Genomic DNA, 16,042 nt, shown 5'->3' with positions numbered 1-16,042 from the left:
TATACCTTAAACTGGCTAGTATCAGATAGGACGTCAAGACCTGGACCGAAGGGTGTTTGACAATGCATACACTATCCCATCTTTCGCGCATGTTGTTTTCGAGCAAAAGTACTACGACCATTCCCTATTCGTGATGAGTGAGACTTACACCAAATGATTAGCTGAAGTTCGCGAGGCAAAGAGTAGAAAAGAGAAGGAAAGAAGTGAAATTTTAGGTACCCATCGTTTATCGACAGGCACGTTTGCTCGTGTTGCATAATACATTTATACTCAGTTCTGAAATAAAGTTTTTATGGACTAAGGTTCCGGCGCTTGCAACCACACACTTCAAAGAACTTTTGAGATCATAAAATAGAAGACGGCCCAACTACCAAAATGGCATACCCTCTATAGAAACAAGATTGAGTACACCAAACGAAACATCTAGTCTATGTAGGCCGGATCCTGAAGAAGAGTTTGTTCAACATCTGGGGAGCGTAATTCATGGTAATGTTTTAGGCGTTGTCCATTGACTTGAAATTCCCTATTATCTTGTGGATTAAGCAAAGAAATTGCCCCATAATGTGTCACAGCTGACACAATGAAAGGACCAGACCACCATGTTTTCAATTTACCAGGGAAAATGTGTAATCTGGAGTTGTACAGTAAAACATTTTGGCCAATTTTAAAATCCTTACGCAAAATGTGCTTGTCGTGCACTCTTTTCATATTAACTTTGTAGGATTTCGAGAGATCATAAGCATCACTCCGAATCTCCTCAAGCTCATTTAATTGCAGTTTTTGCTTCTCGCCTGCCTCGTTGATATTGTAATTGAGGCTTTTGATGGCCCAAAGGGCACGATGCTCAAGTTCAACTGGCAGATGACAAGGTTTTCCAAAAACAATGCGGTAAGGAAACATCCCTATAGGTGTCTTAAATGCTGTTCGGTATGCCCACAAGGCATCCGATAAGCAAAGAGACCAGTCTTTTCTTGATGAATTGACAGTTTTCTCCATAATGGACTTTATCTCTCTGTTGGAGACTTCCACTTGGCCACTCGTTTGTCGGTAATATGGAGTAGCAACTTTTTGAGTAACTCCATATTTCTTCATTAAAAACCCAAAAAATTAATTACAAAAATGTGTACCCCCATCACTGATGCTAGCTTTGGGGACACCAAAATGAGAGAAAATGTTTTCTTTTACAAATTTCACGACAATCTTATGGTTATTTGAGCGACATGTGAGTGCCTCAATCCATTTGGACACATAGTCCACAACGACTAGAATGTAGAGAAAACCTTGAAAAATAGGGAAGGGTCCCATAAAATCAATGCCCCAAACATCAAAAATTTCCACAATCAAGATAAGATTTAGGGGCATCATATTGCGTTTTGTAATTCATCCTAGGTGTTGACAACGAAAGCAGGCTATGCAATGTTCGTGTGCATCGCGAAAAAGGGTAGGCCAGTAAAACCACATTGTAACACCTTGGCCGCAGTTTTCTTTCCACTAAAATGACCTCCGCAAGATTGTTCATGGCAAAAGGATAATACATCGGTGTGCTCCCAGTCAGGAATGCAGCGACAAATGAGTTGGTCGGAACAATACTTAAAGAGGTAGGGGTCATCCCATAAATAATATTTTACAGTGGATAAGAACTTTTTACGATCAGGACGTGACCAAGAGGAAGGAACTTCCTCAGTAACTAGGTAGTTAACGATATCCGCGTACCATGGAGATGAGAAAATATAGTACAAATATTCGCCCCGCGAAAGGAATCACGGATGGCTTTTAATCACTTTCAATGTCACCAACCAGCCTTGATAAATGGTCAGCCACGACATTTTCGATTCCTTTCTTGTCTTTGATTTCCAGGGTGAATTCTTGCAAGAGAAGGATCCAGCGGGACAATCGCTGTTTTGCGTCCTTTTTTGCGAGTAAGTACCGAAATGCGGCATGGTCAGTATATACAATGGTGGATGATCCAACTAGGTAAGGGCGAAACTTATCCAAACCATAAACAATAGCTAGGAACTCTTTCTCAGTTGTTGTGTAATTACGTTGAGCGCCATTAAGAGTTTTACTAGCGTAGTAAATGACAATGGGTTTCTCATCACGTCGTTGGCCTAGTACGGCGCCAATAGCAAAGTCGCTAGTGTCACACATCAGTTCGAATGGTTGAGACCAATCAGGGGGTTGAATGATAGGAGCGGTAGTCAGGGTGGTTTTTAGAGTTTCAAAAGCTTGTTTACAATTGTAATTGAAGTCGAATACCACATCCTTAAGCAGGAGATTGGTTAAAGATCGAGCAACTTTAGAAAAATCCTGAATGAATCACCTGTAAAATCCAGCGTGGCCTAAAAAGGCATGGATATCACGAACTGTACGTGGGAAAGGTAGCGAAGCAATTTTTACAATTTTAGCTTTATCAACCTCTATCCCGTCTTTCAAAACAATATGACCTAGAACAAGTCCTTTGGTGACCATAAAATGGAACTTCTCCCAATTAAGTACCAGATTTTTCTCTTCGCAACGCATTAACACTTTAGCAAGGTTGGATAGGCAGTCATCAAAGGAATTTCCATAAATGGAAAAGTCGTCCATGAAGACTTCCATATAACGTTCCACCATATCACTGAAAATGTGAAGCATGCAACGTTAGAAGGTGTCTGGGGCATTGTAAAGACCAAAAGGCATTCATCTGTATGCAAAGGTTCCAAAGGGACATGTGAAAGTTGTCTTTTCTTGATCGGTGGGATCGATGACAATTTGGAAGTAGCCAGAATAGCCATCAAGAAAACAGTAGTAAGCATGACCGGCTAAATGTTCTAGCATTTGGTCAATGAATGGGAGAGGGAAGTGATCTTTACGTGTTCTGTCATTAAGTTTGCGATAGTCAATGCAAATTCTCCATTTTAATGGAATGCGAGTGGAAATGCATTCACCATTTTCATTTTGTACAACTTGGATGTCGGACTTTTTAGGAACAACGTGGACAGGACTAACCCAATCACTATCAGAGATAGGGTATATGATACCCGCATCAAGTAAACATAAAACTTCCTCTCTCACCACCTCTTTCATGGCGGGGTTAAGGCGACATTGCGGTTCTCACGATGTCTTTGAGCTGTCATCCAGATGTATACGATGCGTGCATACACTAGGGTCTATTCCTTTGATATCATCTAAGGACCATCCGATAGTGGAGCGGTGTTCACGAATCAAACGTGCTTCTTCATTGGTAGTCAAGTGATAAGAAATTATTATAGGGTGACTACCATCGGGATCGAGATGCACGTACTTCAAATCAGAGGGTAGAGGTTTTAAATCCGGAGTTGGAGGATTGGGAATTAAGGACTTGTGAGGGGTCATCTCTTCAATAAAAAAGAGCGAGTCTGATTCTTCTGAATCAGTTAGCAATGCAGCAATAGGGTCAAATAGTGGTACCGACTCTAATAATGTGTGGACATCCTTAATGTACGAGTCATCGTCAAACTCAGGATTATCAAAAGAAAGAAATCGGTGTACCTCGTCTTCGGGAAAAGAGTTTGTGAAATAATCGTGTGCCAGACTATCAACCAAGCTAATCTCACCCTCCATTATAGGATCGGGAAATTGTTTCACTAATTTGAACACGTTGAGTTCGACAGAAAGGTTCCCGAAAGACAATGTCATTGAACCGTCCTGAACAATTTATGAGAGCATTAGTAGTTACAAGAAATTGACGTCCCAAGATGATAGGAATGGAGTCACAGGCCACTTCGGTATCTAGAATGACAAAATCAACGGGGTAGTAAAAATCTTGGACCTTGACTATGACGTTTTCTTCTATGCCCTTTGGGTACTTGATGGAGTGATCCGCGAGTTGTAGAGTCATGTTGGTAGGTTTTAATTCATGAAGACCTAACTGCTTAACTAAATCGTAGGGAAGTAGGTTAACACTGGCTCCTAGGTCTAAAAGTGCGGGAGCGGTATACTTGTCACCCAACGTGCATGGTACAGTTGGTCGACCTAGGTCTTTGTATTTAACCACACCATTGGTAATAGAAATTGAGGGAAACTGCTCAGTGAGGAACGCTTGTTAATGAATATTCGTACGTCGTTTGGTGGTGCACATGTCCTTCAAAAACTTGGCATGCTTGGGCAAATGCTTAAGTGCATCTAGAAAAGGTAGGTTTATGGTCAAATTTTTGAAGGTTTCACAGATCTCGTCGAAATGTTCGTTAGGTTTGTTCTTTGCCAAACGGGCAGGGAATGGAGTTTTTGGGCGGAATCGCGCAAATGGATCAGTGGCGTCTTTCCCTAGGGACGTGGATGTAGATTTGGAAGGAACAACTTCATCTATTATAGGTTGCGAGGTAGGAGTTGGAAGGACGTCAGCCGTGGCTTCCGTTGATTCGACGTCTGGCATACGTATGTGATTGTTGATGGTTCGGCCAGAACGAAGAGTGGTAATGGCATTTACCTCACCCTAGCTTGGATTACTAGATCCTAGTGCATTGTTAAGTTCAAAGGCAGTGTTTGTAGGCTTAGGGTTTGGAACTGCTTGGCCAAGGAACACGCCCTTTTGACTTTTATCTTGTGCTAACAGCTGAAGAGACTGTTAGATAGATGCTAAGATTTGATTCTGTTGATTCATGTAAGTTAGAAAAGTTTCAGTTGTTTTATCGGCAGCGGATTGTACCAGTGGAGCAGTAGGAACAAGTTCACGGTTATTATTTACGGGTTGATTTTGGTAGCCATATCCTTGATTAGCGGGAACAAGGTTGCGGTTGTTTTGGTACCCTATATTTGCATTGTTGGGAAAATTACTTTGCCCTTGCTGGAATTGTGGAGGATTTCCTTGACGGTAGGAATTGTAGTTCGCGGGTGGTCGTACAGGAGTGTTGTTGACACCCAAAAGAGCTTGTTGTTGGGTAGGGGGTGCCCAAGCCAAATTCGAATATTGTGGCCAAGGTGCATTAGGGATGTTAAAAGCACAAGCCTCTTCAGAAGATTGGGGAGGGCACTCATATACCAAAGGGCAATAAAAATCGGTGTTCTCGGGACTTAAGCAAATAGGACATGGGGAAGTGTTGGCAACCATGACCTGTTTGGGTTTCTGATCATTTACTTGAACCGAAAGAGCATCGACCTTTTTGTTTAGGAACTCGATCAGAGTTTTTAATTCCGGATCGGGTTTGACCTTGAACATAGACGTAACTTTGGTAGGAGTGTCTTTAGAAGATCTGGAAGAATCAGTGTTTCCCCAATGGGTGCTTCATGATGCCTGTTTCTCAAGGAAAGTGTATGCTTCAGTAGAGCCCTTGTCCATGAAACAACCGTCGTTCATAATATCTAATATTTCCTTTTGATGGTCAGAGAGACCATTAAAGAATGAACGGACTAATACAGCGGTGTCGAGTTGATGATGGGGACATTCGAGAAGCAAATCAGTAAATCTGCTCTATGCTTCCGAAAAGGATTCCTGGGGATGTTCGCAAAAGAATTGAATCTTCTGAAGCATTTCTGTAGTTTTCTTCTAAGTATAGAATTTTATCATGAATGCTTGTACGAGCTTGGCCCATGTGTCAATGGAATGCGGCGCTTGTCCTGCGAGCCAAACTGAAGCTTTATCAGATAAGGTGAAGGGAAACAACCTAAGCAAGACTTGTTCGTTGGTAACGGTCGGATGGCGAAAAGTGGTGACTACTTGCTGCATCCGACGAAGGTGATTGTACGGTTTTTCATGGTCTAGATGATGGTAAACAGGTAACAAACCGAAAATGTTTGGCGAAATGCGAAAATCACCTACAATCGCATCGAGTTTAATGCAGGAAGCAGGTCCTTCTTGCAAGGCAATATAGAAATCTGAAAGGGGTTTCTTGACTGTGGGATTTTCCTGAGCCATAACTAAGGGAGATAATGGCAATGGAGATATTTGACGAGGTTGGTTTACGGAGGAGGAACTATGTCTAGGAGATAGCATAAGCAGTTGTTTATTGTATTTCCGACGACGATATGGAAGTTCTAATTCCTTATTAGTACCAAACCGTAGTCTCATACAAATACAAGTTTTAATTCTAGGCTCATAAGGAACAAATTATGACAGGAGGCTTTAGACTTTCAGAAAGAGGGAGGTGAAGCATGTCTTCCTGAGTTGTTGCTAACTTGAGCAGGTAAGCTAGGATAACATATGAATATTCCAGCAGCCAGGTCACCTGAGAGAATTGAGGGAGGTTGTTCATGCTAGCACGTTCCTTAATTAGGCAACCTCAATTTTTCAAGTTTCCTAGACACTGATGGAATAGGGTGATGATTTATGATGGGGTATTATGTGGGGTATTATTAAGATGATTATGATGAAATTTTAGGATTTTTTATTTTTTATTTTATTTTTTTATTTTTTTTTTTTTTTTCAGTTTACGTAATTAATGTATTATGGAGACGTGATTACGAAACATGCAATTAAAAACGATAGATGCCAAAATAGAAACTAAACATACAATTAACACATGCTAGTTTTACACAAGAAGTCTACACATGCAACTCTATATTACTTATACGTGAATATAAATATGTCCTACGCATGTAATAATCTATAGCTACCGATACGTGCAACTGTATGTGAGCTACGGGAATGTCGAGAACGAACTCATGCAAATGAATACCGCGTACGTGAATTGATGTAACATATACATACAAAAATATTCTAAGCAGGTGGTTTGAAACTATGCATACATCCAAATATATTCGAATCATATTAATCGTGTTAACGTGAAGATGTAATGACGAACCACATTTACATGCAAAGAGTTCTCATGCTAACACACAAACATGCAAGGTAAAACAGGTTATAGCAAACAACCAAATAATATCCTCGACAAAGTTTGAGGAGTTTAAGAATTTGAAACCTGGCGTCCCGCGATTCCTCGTACAATGATCGAACTAACTCCCGAGCTCGTGAACTTACTGGATAAACAGGACTAGAGAGTCCAAAAGAGTACTGAAAAAGAAAGTGGCATGTACCTGAAAATCGGAGTGTTGATACTCCAGATTAGTCTCGCGCGCTACTAATTTAGTCTCGTCCGAGACTCTTTTGTTAGTTCAGTACTTCAAGTTCCTACAGAATACTTAGACTGTGCTAATAAAAATAAACAAGATCTGGTTCACAGGTATCTGTTAGTAGAAAATGTTGGGGTAAATAGGTACGTAATACGTTAGTATTGCAAAGGAAATGGAGATCAAAAAGATGAGGGGGTAGGGGAGGGGATTTATGTTTGATATATTCCAGTTATTACGTTAAATGTCCAGAGTCCTTCGGCGTGCAGCGGTGCCATTTGATAAAACGTTAATTGTACATTTATTTGGTTTTTATTACTTACTTAAGTCCGAGGTCCACAATCCGAAGTCCAAAGACCAAAGTCCAAAGTCCAAAGTCCAAAGTTCAAAGTCCGTATAGTCGTCCATTTAGTCAAGTTACCTTACTCACGTGGGTTTGGTAGGATAGGTCGAGTAAGGGATCGTCCAAACCTTAGGGCTCGGCAAGATTCATAACTGGAATTACAACTTTTAGTGAGTAGGATTTTAGGTTTTTTAGTTGGTTTAATTAAATTAACGGTAATGTAAATAATGTAAATTACTAACAGTGATTTTGATGTAAATAAACAAAGATAGAGAAACAGGGAGAGGGTTAATCATACTCATACAAGAATCATTTTTTTAAACAGTTTATATTACCACATCACTACAGCTCTAATTCGTCTCGAGTTCATAGACAAATCCGAGACGACGTCGAGTATTGATCCCTAGCTAAATGCCCACATCTCTGAGCCGTATCGCACTAGCATAAGGAGTTGAACTAATATTTCATCTCTGGAATATCATTTCAACTCCTGGCTTGAGTCTACATCAGCTGGACAAATTATAGAGCTGTCTGACACCAGAGAGTCGCGCGCGAGACATTTTGGGTCTCTCGCGAGACTGTTCTGGAGCATCAGCACTCTAAATTTGTACATTCTCAATCATTTTGGGACTGGATGCCTAATCTACACCTAATTTCTAAGAAGTGATTCTAGAATATTAACTAGTCAATCCGAATTCTCACACAAGCAGCATAACCCTCCCCCGGGGAATTAGCTCATGGTCATTGAAGGAATAATTAAACTTGCTGTATACATTAAATAAGTAAATGCAGGAAAAAAAAATTAAACTTGAAAAGAAATGACTTTTATTAAGAAGAAATGACTTACAGTATTTAAGCTGTTGAAATGAAAAGGACGGAATGTAAGTGCTGGAAATGAAAAACTACAGAGGATTAACTAGCTAATGTATAGGCTAAAGCATAAAATGTTGAAGGTCCCCCTCATATATATAGGCTGGAGACCCTTGTGAAGGATTAATTAGGTTTTGTCTTTTATTGAATTGAGGTGTTCAAAACTTTGAAAATCATTTTCAAAGTTTTGTCTTTACCTTATTTAATTTGCCTTGTCTTTTCCTTAATAATGTTTTGTCTTTAGCCAAATTCAATTCAAACCACCTGCTTTGAATTGGTACTTGTCTTCCATATTGCGAGGCGGCACAAAATTGTGACCATCACTTGCCACCTGCCTATGCTGACTCGTCATGCCTTTTGGGCTCGCAGAGTGGGTCCACGTGGTGTGTCCAGTGGCGGCGCCGATTTTGGTATTTTTACAACTTTTTGTCCTTGCGTAGAGTTTGTCACCCTGGTCGCTCTAGCAGTTCACTAGCCAACGTCGACATCCAAATTTATCAGATGTGAGCTTCGGAAGTTTGCTGCTTCTTTATAAGTGGACCCGTTCTGCACTGGTTTTGTTCTTTTGGAAACTTCGGCTCTAGTCAGGCTTTGTTGGGCTTCACTAGGGTTGAGTGGGGAACTTCAAATATTTCAGTATTCTCATACTTCGATGCATGTTTTATCATTATATTCATGTTAACTGCGGAAACCTGCAAAAGTACGAAAATAATTATTACATGATTATTAAACACATAATCGACCAAAATTATATGTCTCTCAGGGTTTAATATTACAGTTTTGGGTGCTTATTAGAGAGACAAGTCTCGAGTTGAAGCTATTGAGCCAATCAATCCAACACCACAATTATTTTATCTTAAAGAACTTCAGCATCAAATCTTCCATTATATAATATTATATACTCAGCAACATATTACCGCTAAAAGTTTATCTGAAAACAGAACAAAAGAATAACTTGTTCAGCAATCCCAGTGTAAGCAAGTGGAAGGTCCTTTTGAAGCAGAATGACTTTCTCATCCAAAATGTCTCTATCCCGTACTTTGACACACATTTAGTATCCTCCCACAAAGCCTGCAAAACAGTAAAAGATCCTTCAATAAAACAAAACCTAAAATAATGCATGTTCTAAAAATACGAAATTACTATAAGCCCTAACAATGGTGAGTCTGCATATTTCTGGATAATAAGAAATTCTCTGTACTGATAAAAATGGCTTGACTGAAGCTTTGAAGGTCTCAAAACATTGTTAGTGTTAAATAAACCTAAATTATTGACAAATGACTATGGTTATTAATGTTACCTTCTTCATTAAACCAAAACACTTCTTCACTAATTAGTTGACAATTTGTAACTGTTCCCATTCAAACTACAGAACATTTTGTTGTCGTTTGTATCACATTCCAAATCATTCACTATTGTAATTTTTAAAATGCAGCTCATGGAGTATGAAACCAAACACAATATTTCACTAAAGACGGCGTTGAGGGAAATTCTCATTAAGGAAAAAATTCATGGAGAACAAATTTACATATCAAATATTGAAAACAACCAATACACTGCATATGTCATAATAAATTTGCCAATAATAAGAGAAATCTTCAAAAATCCTAATTATCCTATAAGCCAATCATTTCCAAGGACGTATCAAGCTAAGAAAGTGGACTCATAAAATGCAGCTGCAGGAAATGCTATCCGCTTTCTACAGCAAATATACTTATTTGAGGTTTTAGACGTCAACCACAAAAAAGTTGTTTAAACGTGAAGAGCTACATGAAGCAAATACTAGAGAAAAAAACACTTCATCAATATATTGAACACTTGGGAAAAGAAAATGCCTATTTGAAGGCAATAAATGAAGGGGTTAGATAGACTTACCCCACCCCATTACTAGTTGCCAATTAGTGTTACCCCCCCCCCATTTGTAAGATCCAACGGTCAAATTTCTTCATCTGAAAAAAAAATCATCTCGTAGGCGTTGGATCTTGCAATTGGGGGTAAGTCTAACTAACCCTAAATGAAGCATTGGTTATAGGAGGACCAAATTGGGATATGGACTACCTAAGCATTCCAAATAATTTATCAGAATTGGATGAGGATTAGCGTAGTGCTAGATCTATCAAATTTATTTTTTTAGTTGTTTTCGAGTTGAATTTTCTATTGGATGAGGATTAGCAGTGTTAGATTCATCAAATTTATGTTTATCGATTATGCCAATTTTTTTGTTTATCTATCATCTAGCATAATATTATTATCTTGAGGTCTTGCAAATAATGCAATAACTATACACACAAGAAAATATTTTTTTTAAAAAAAAGAATATGATCAATATACTTACTCTCATACTAATGTTGCTTCTCATCTTCATGCTGCTGAAAGAAAGAAATAGAAGGCAAAGATAATCAGAGGTGAGATGGTAACTTATTTACACGAAATATAAATAGGGGAATCTATTAGAATTCGAATTGGGTTTCGAATTCGAATTAGCAAACCTTAAGTAAATCCCAGACAGAACAATTATGATACCAAAGATCTCCTAACACACCATCCATGAACACTCTTCCCATGCCTCAACCACCTCAATTGACTAGATATCAACAACAAGTTCACCATAACAACACCATTTAATTCCACCCCTTCACAAACCATGTTCCTATATACTTCTAAACTCAGCAATGGCTCCACATGTTGGGCATATCCAGCAAACATCGCCGCCCAAAGCACCGTGTCTCTTTCAGCCATCCCATCAAACACTATTTTCGCTTTGTAAATCCTCATTGTAGTAACATAAACAAAAACCAATGCCGAAGCAACAAACAAGTTCTTCTCAAATCCACATTTAACACACAACCCATGCACTGACATGCCTCGATAAACCATACCAATGCTAGCACAAGCTCTTAAGACTAAAGGAAGAGTGTAATACTTTGAGATATTTTTATAAATTTTACATGATTACATATTTTGTGTGTTTAAGATATAATTTTATTGGAACAAAACAACAATAAATTAAACCAAAACCTTAAACAGGTGCCAATCAAATTAAGGTTTTTGTATTGAGTTAAGGGTTTTATACAAAACTTAAAGTAATGGCATACCTTATCTTCATCTTTTATTTTCTACATAACAGTTGGCATATTTGAAGCTTAATAGAACACGAAGTGGGTTTTTGATAGTGAGAGAGTTCGAGGAGAGAGATAGTAGAGAGACGTTGCTTAGACAAATCTGAAACCTGTTTTAGTTTAGGATTAATCAACCCTATTTTCTGATGAGAGGAAGTTTTTGGGGCAATTTAGTGTCAAATGAAGCAAAATATGCGTGGGAAAAAGAGGTAGCAGAGTCAAATTTGAATAGAATTTGAGATACAATACCCGCTTAAAACATATGTTATAAAATTTGTTGGGCCTACGCCCAATAGTAAACATAGAGGTTTCTAAACACAATAACTTTTACCTAATTGAAAAAAAAAATCTAATTTAAGATAGGGTGATTTAGCTTTAGGTCCTCCAAATAATATGAGTATTTGCGTTGGATCCAAAGTTTTTCATTTCTTAGCTTTAGGTACCCCTACCGTTAGTTAACCGTCATTTACCAAGTTTGACCGTCTGTTGTGGTGTGTCTGGTGTCATGCCCTTTCAAAATGCCACAACTACCCCTCACACGTTTTGCATGTGCCCACACCATAAAACTCAAAATCCAAATTTCAAATTACCCGACACGTCTCATAATCGTGGCTCCTAATAAAGTGGAGGCTGCAAACAGGGAGAAGCTCGCTGTTGAAAAATCTCTTCGGAAGTGGAGATCTAATCATGGCCAAAATATCCAAATTTAAGATATATACAAAACTAGAATCCTACGAAAAGTGAACTTCCAATCACTTAGTAAAACCTAATCTATTAACCTAAAAAAAACAATTGCACTACACATATCGAAAAACCAGGTAGCCTATTTTCTTCCTCTTCTCCATTATTTACAATTATTTACTGACTTCATTTTATTATGTATATTGCAGATAATGGCGTATGAAAATTATAGCTTATGTAAAAAAAAATTGCTAAAGGAAATTCTAGAAGCATGACTTAACATTCAACAAGATCCGGTCTACAACACAGAATTAGAGAACGGACGATTCAAAAGCACTGTAACATCAAAGGTACCAAAAGACTTATTCTTTAACAATGAAGACGTCGTAGTTAAAGAAATTGATGGAAGCACTACATATTCTGTTGCAAAAGTAGAGGATTCAGCAGCTTTTCACGTAATACAGTTTATAAAGGATGAACGTGATATGGAAATTGAATACTTCAATTTCAAAGAACTTACTTCAATTTCAAAGAACTTATGAAGAAAAGAAAAGAAGTTGAAGAAAAACATAATCAACTCGACATCCTCAAAAATATTATGCTAGATTATTTGGTTGATGATAAACACAACAAAGATAAGATATATTGTCTTGAAGAAAAAAATTAAAGGAATGAAGGACATGGAGAGTTCCATAATAAAGAAAAGAAAACCATGAGGATTAGTACTTGAATACCAAAATTTTATTATGTTGGTCACTTAGTATTTTTTATGTTGAACGCTTATTTTAAACTTTATATATGTATTAATTTCATTTATTTACTTCATTTGTAGCAAAATAATGGTGTTTTAAAATAAGAATGTAGTCTGAGAAAAGTGAACTTCCAATCATTTAGTAAAACCGAAAAACTAGGTAGCTTATTTTCTTCCTCTTCTTCATTATTTACAATTATTTTCTCACTTCATTTCATATTGAAAATACTGGATTAAGTCTTTTTTTTTTTTTTTTTTTTTTTTTTTTTGTTATATTAAATAGTATTGGATCAAGAATTTTTAAATTTTATTATGTATATTACAGATAATGGCTTATGAAAATTACAACTTATGTAAAAAAAAATTGCTAAAGGAAATTATAGAAGCAGGACTTAACGTTCAACAAGATCCAATCTACAACACATAATTAAATAACGGACGATTCAAAAGCACTGTAACATTAAAGGTACCGAAACACTTATTATTTAATAATGAAGACGTCATAGTTAAAAAAATTGATGGAAGCACTACATATTATGTTGCAAAAGCAGAGGATTCAGCAGTTTTTCACGCAATACAGTTTATAAAGGATGAACGTGATATGGAAATTGAAGACTTCAATTTTAAAAAACTTATGAAGAAAATAAAAGAGCTTGAAGAGAAATAAAATCAACTCAACATCCTCAGAAACATTATGCTAGATTGTTTGGTTGATGATAAACACAACAAAGATAAGATAAATTGTCTCGAATAAAAAATTAAAGGAATGAAAGACATGGAGAGTTTCATAATAAAGAAAAGAAAAACATGAGGATTAGTACTTGAATATAAAAAATTTATTATGTTGGTCAAATAGTATTTATTTATTTTTTTTCTGTTGAACGCTTATTTTAAACTTTATATATGCATTAATTTCATTTATTTACTTCATTTGTAGCAAAATAATGTTGTTTTGAAAGAATAATGTAGTCTGAAGTTTTGAAATAAGAATGTATAGATATAGACTTGCATTTAGGTCTTATTCGTAGTTAATGTGTTATTCGAACTGTAGCATTAAAAAAGAAGTCTTCTGATTTCACTGAAGTTCATGTCTGAAAGGAATGAACCTAAAAACAGATGGACATTAACCCAAATTTATTGGGGGAAGCAATGAAAAATTAACTCTTATAACGAGTAGTTAAGCGGGTCAAACAACGCGTACTTGAGGATTTCGAACATCATCTGCCAATAACTAAAAAAAACAATATTTAGAAATATATGTGGGCCTAAAGAAATGCCTAAAGATCAAGAATAGTGCTCCTTTATCTGTTTCATCTTCAAAGATCGTGAGTAAACCATTTTCCATATACTTTACCAGTAGCCAAGCTATATCCAATAATATAAGCATATGCCATGGTATAAGCTTTTTTCAAACTTGCAAAATATCAAGACATACTACAATTCAAAAAATAAAAAAGTGCCCTCCAAAAACAAAAAAAACTAATACCAACTTTCTAAAACTAACAAAACAGCAGTTGGTATTTTTTAACAATATCCACAGCTAGCATATGTGCTTCAGCCTTGGACTTTGCTATCCATTTCTGTGTTTGCAAAGCCACACATTTGTCTTCCCAATCCATACTCTGAAATATTACTCCTAATACAGGTTTACTGCTAAATCTGTCGAATCAAACATAAAATATTCAATTCAGCCAAAACATAAATTAGGAGAAAGAGAATACCCAAGTCCCCAACACATGCACATGTACAACTCAGCCTATTTTGTCTCTTAAGTATCTTAAGCAATTGGACTAAAACAATATTTGACTAAAACAACTTACCCATCCATGGCGTCTACGGTAGTAGATAAGTAAGACTACAATGAATATGAAACCAAGAGAGCAGAGAGAGAGGACTATGAGTTTAGGGGAAATGGGTTTGTGGTTGAATGTGTAAGGAACGATGAGGGAAGAACTTCTACACTTTCACCGAAACAAACTTCAGACGTCAGAACTTCCTTTTTTTTTTGAACAATTAAATCTCAGTTCACGTGGTCTTCCAATGACAAATGAAAAAAAACTAAATAAACCGAAAAAACGAAATTGAAAATAAGCAGAGACCAAACCAAAATAACATAGCCCATTTGAAAGCTCATAAACAACTAAACAAGTGTTTACAATGTGTCTTATTTTCAAAGCAGTAATATTACACCGACCCACTTATTTAACATTTTAACCTACTATTTAAATTTATTGATGTGTCAAAAGTCCTAATAAGTGCAAGTTTATACATCAACAAAAAGTAATTAATAAATAATACTCTGACCAAGGACAGATTTTCGTTAAAAAAATTAACTCAACCACAATTAAATGGGTTAACTGACTTTATTATGGGCTATGTCTAAGATGCACTATAGCCCTAAGAAGTGCACTATGGGCCTAAGCGATAAAATTAGACTGTATGCGTTAATTTAGTTCCTATTACATATTACCAAATGGGCTTATGACTTAAGTCCATATTTGTATAAGAACCACATTTAAAAATAGTAATAAAATAAAATATATATATATATATATATATATATATATATATATATATATATATATATATAATATACCTATCAAAAGTGGATACTCTTTGTGAAATTAAGGAGAGCATTATCTAATTATACTAATTATTAGAGGGTAGGTCAAACTTTTTCTTGAAGTATGGATGAGATTAGAGATGAAAAAGACACTAGGATTAGTAAAAGATCATTGATCATACTTTCTTGTCTTAGCCACTATTGAGTAAGAGGAATCTCTACATACCTTAGATCACTATCGAGGAAGAGAAACTCATAGCACAAGCAATCCTTACCTGTGAAGGTAGTTTACTTGCTTACTTTAACAAGTAAATTTAGATAAGTGATAAATATAATATTCATATCTCATAGCTCTACATAGTTACTAATAATTTTCATAATAAAACTCTCTGTTTTTCCATAATTTATTGTCATAAATCAAATTAATTATGTTTGTTGAGATATTTTTTCTTTTAATAATACTAGGTTATAGTATTAGTGTTGACATCAAAATTTGAAACACTACAATATTCTATAGTTAAAAAAAAAATTAACACATAATAGTTCTTGAAAACAATCCCCGTTTGTTGAACGGGCTCAAAAACTAGTTCATTTTAATAACATCCCCATTCGGGCGATACCATTTACAGTTCTTGAATATTAGCGCCCTTCCAAGCTTATCCAGTAACCCCCTTTCTTAAGAATCTAAGAGT

Source organism: Coptis chinensis, chromosome 4, assembly GCF_015680905.1.
Source record: "Coptis chinensis isolate HL-2020 chromosome 4, ASM1568090v1, whole genome shotgun sequence".
Classification (NCBI taxonomy): Eukaryota; Viridiplantae; Streptophyta; class Magnoliopsida; order Ranunculales; family Ranunculaceae; genus Coptis; species Coptis chinensis.
This window is presented reverse-complemented; position numbering follows the sequence as displayed.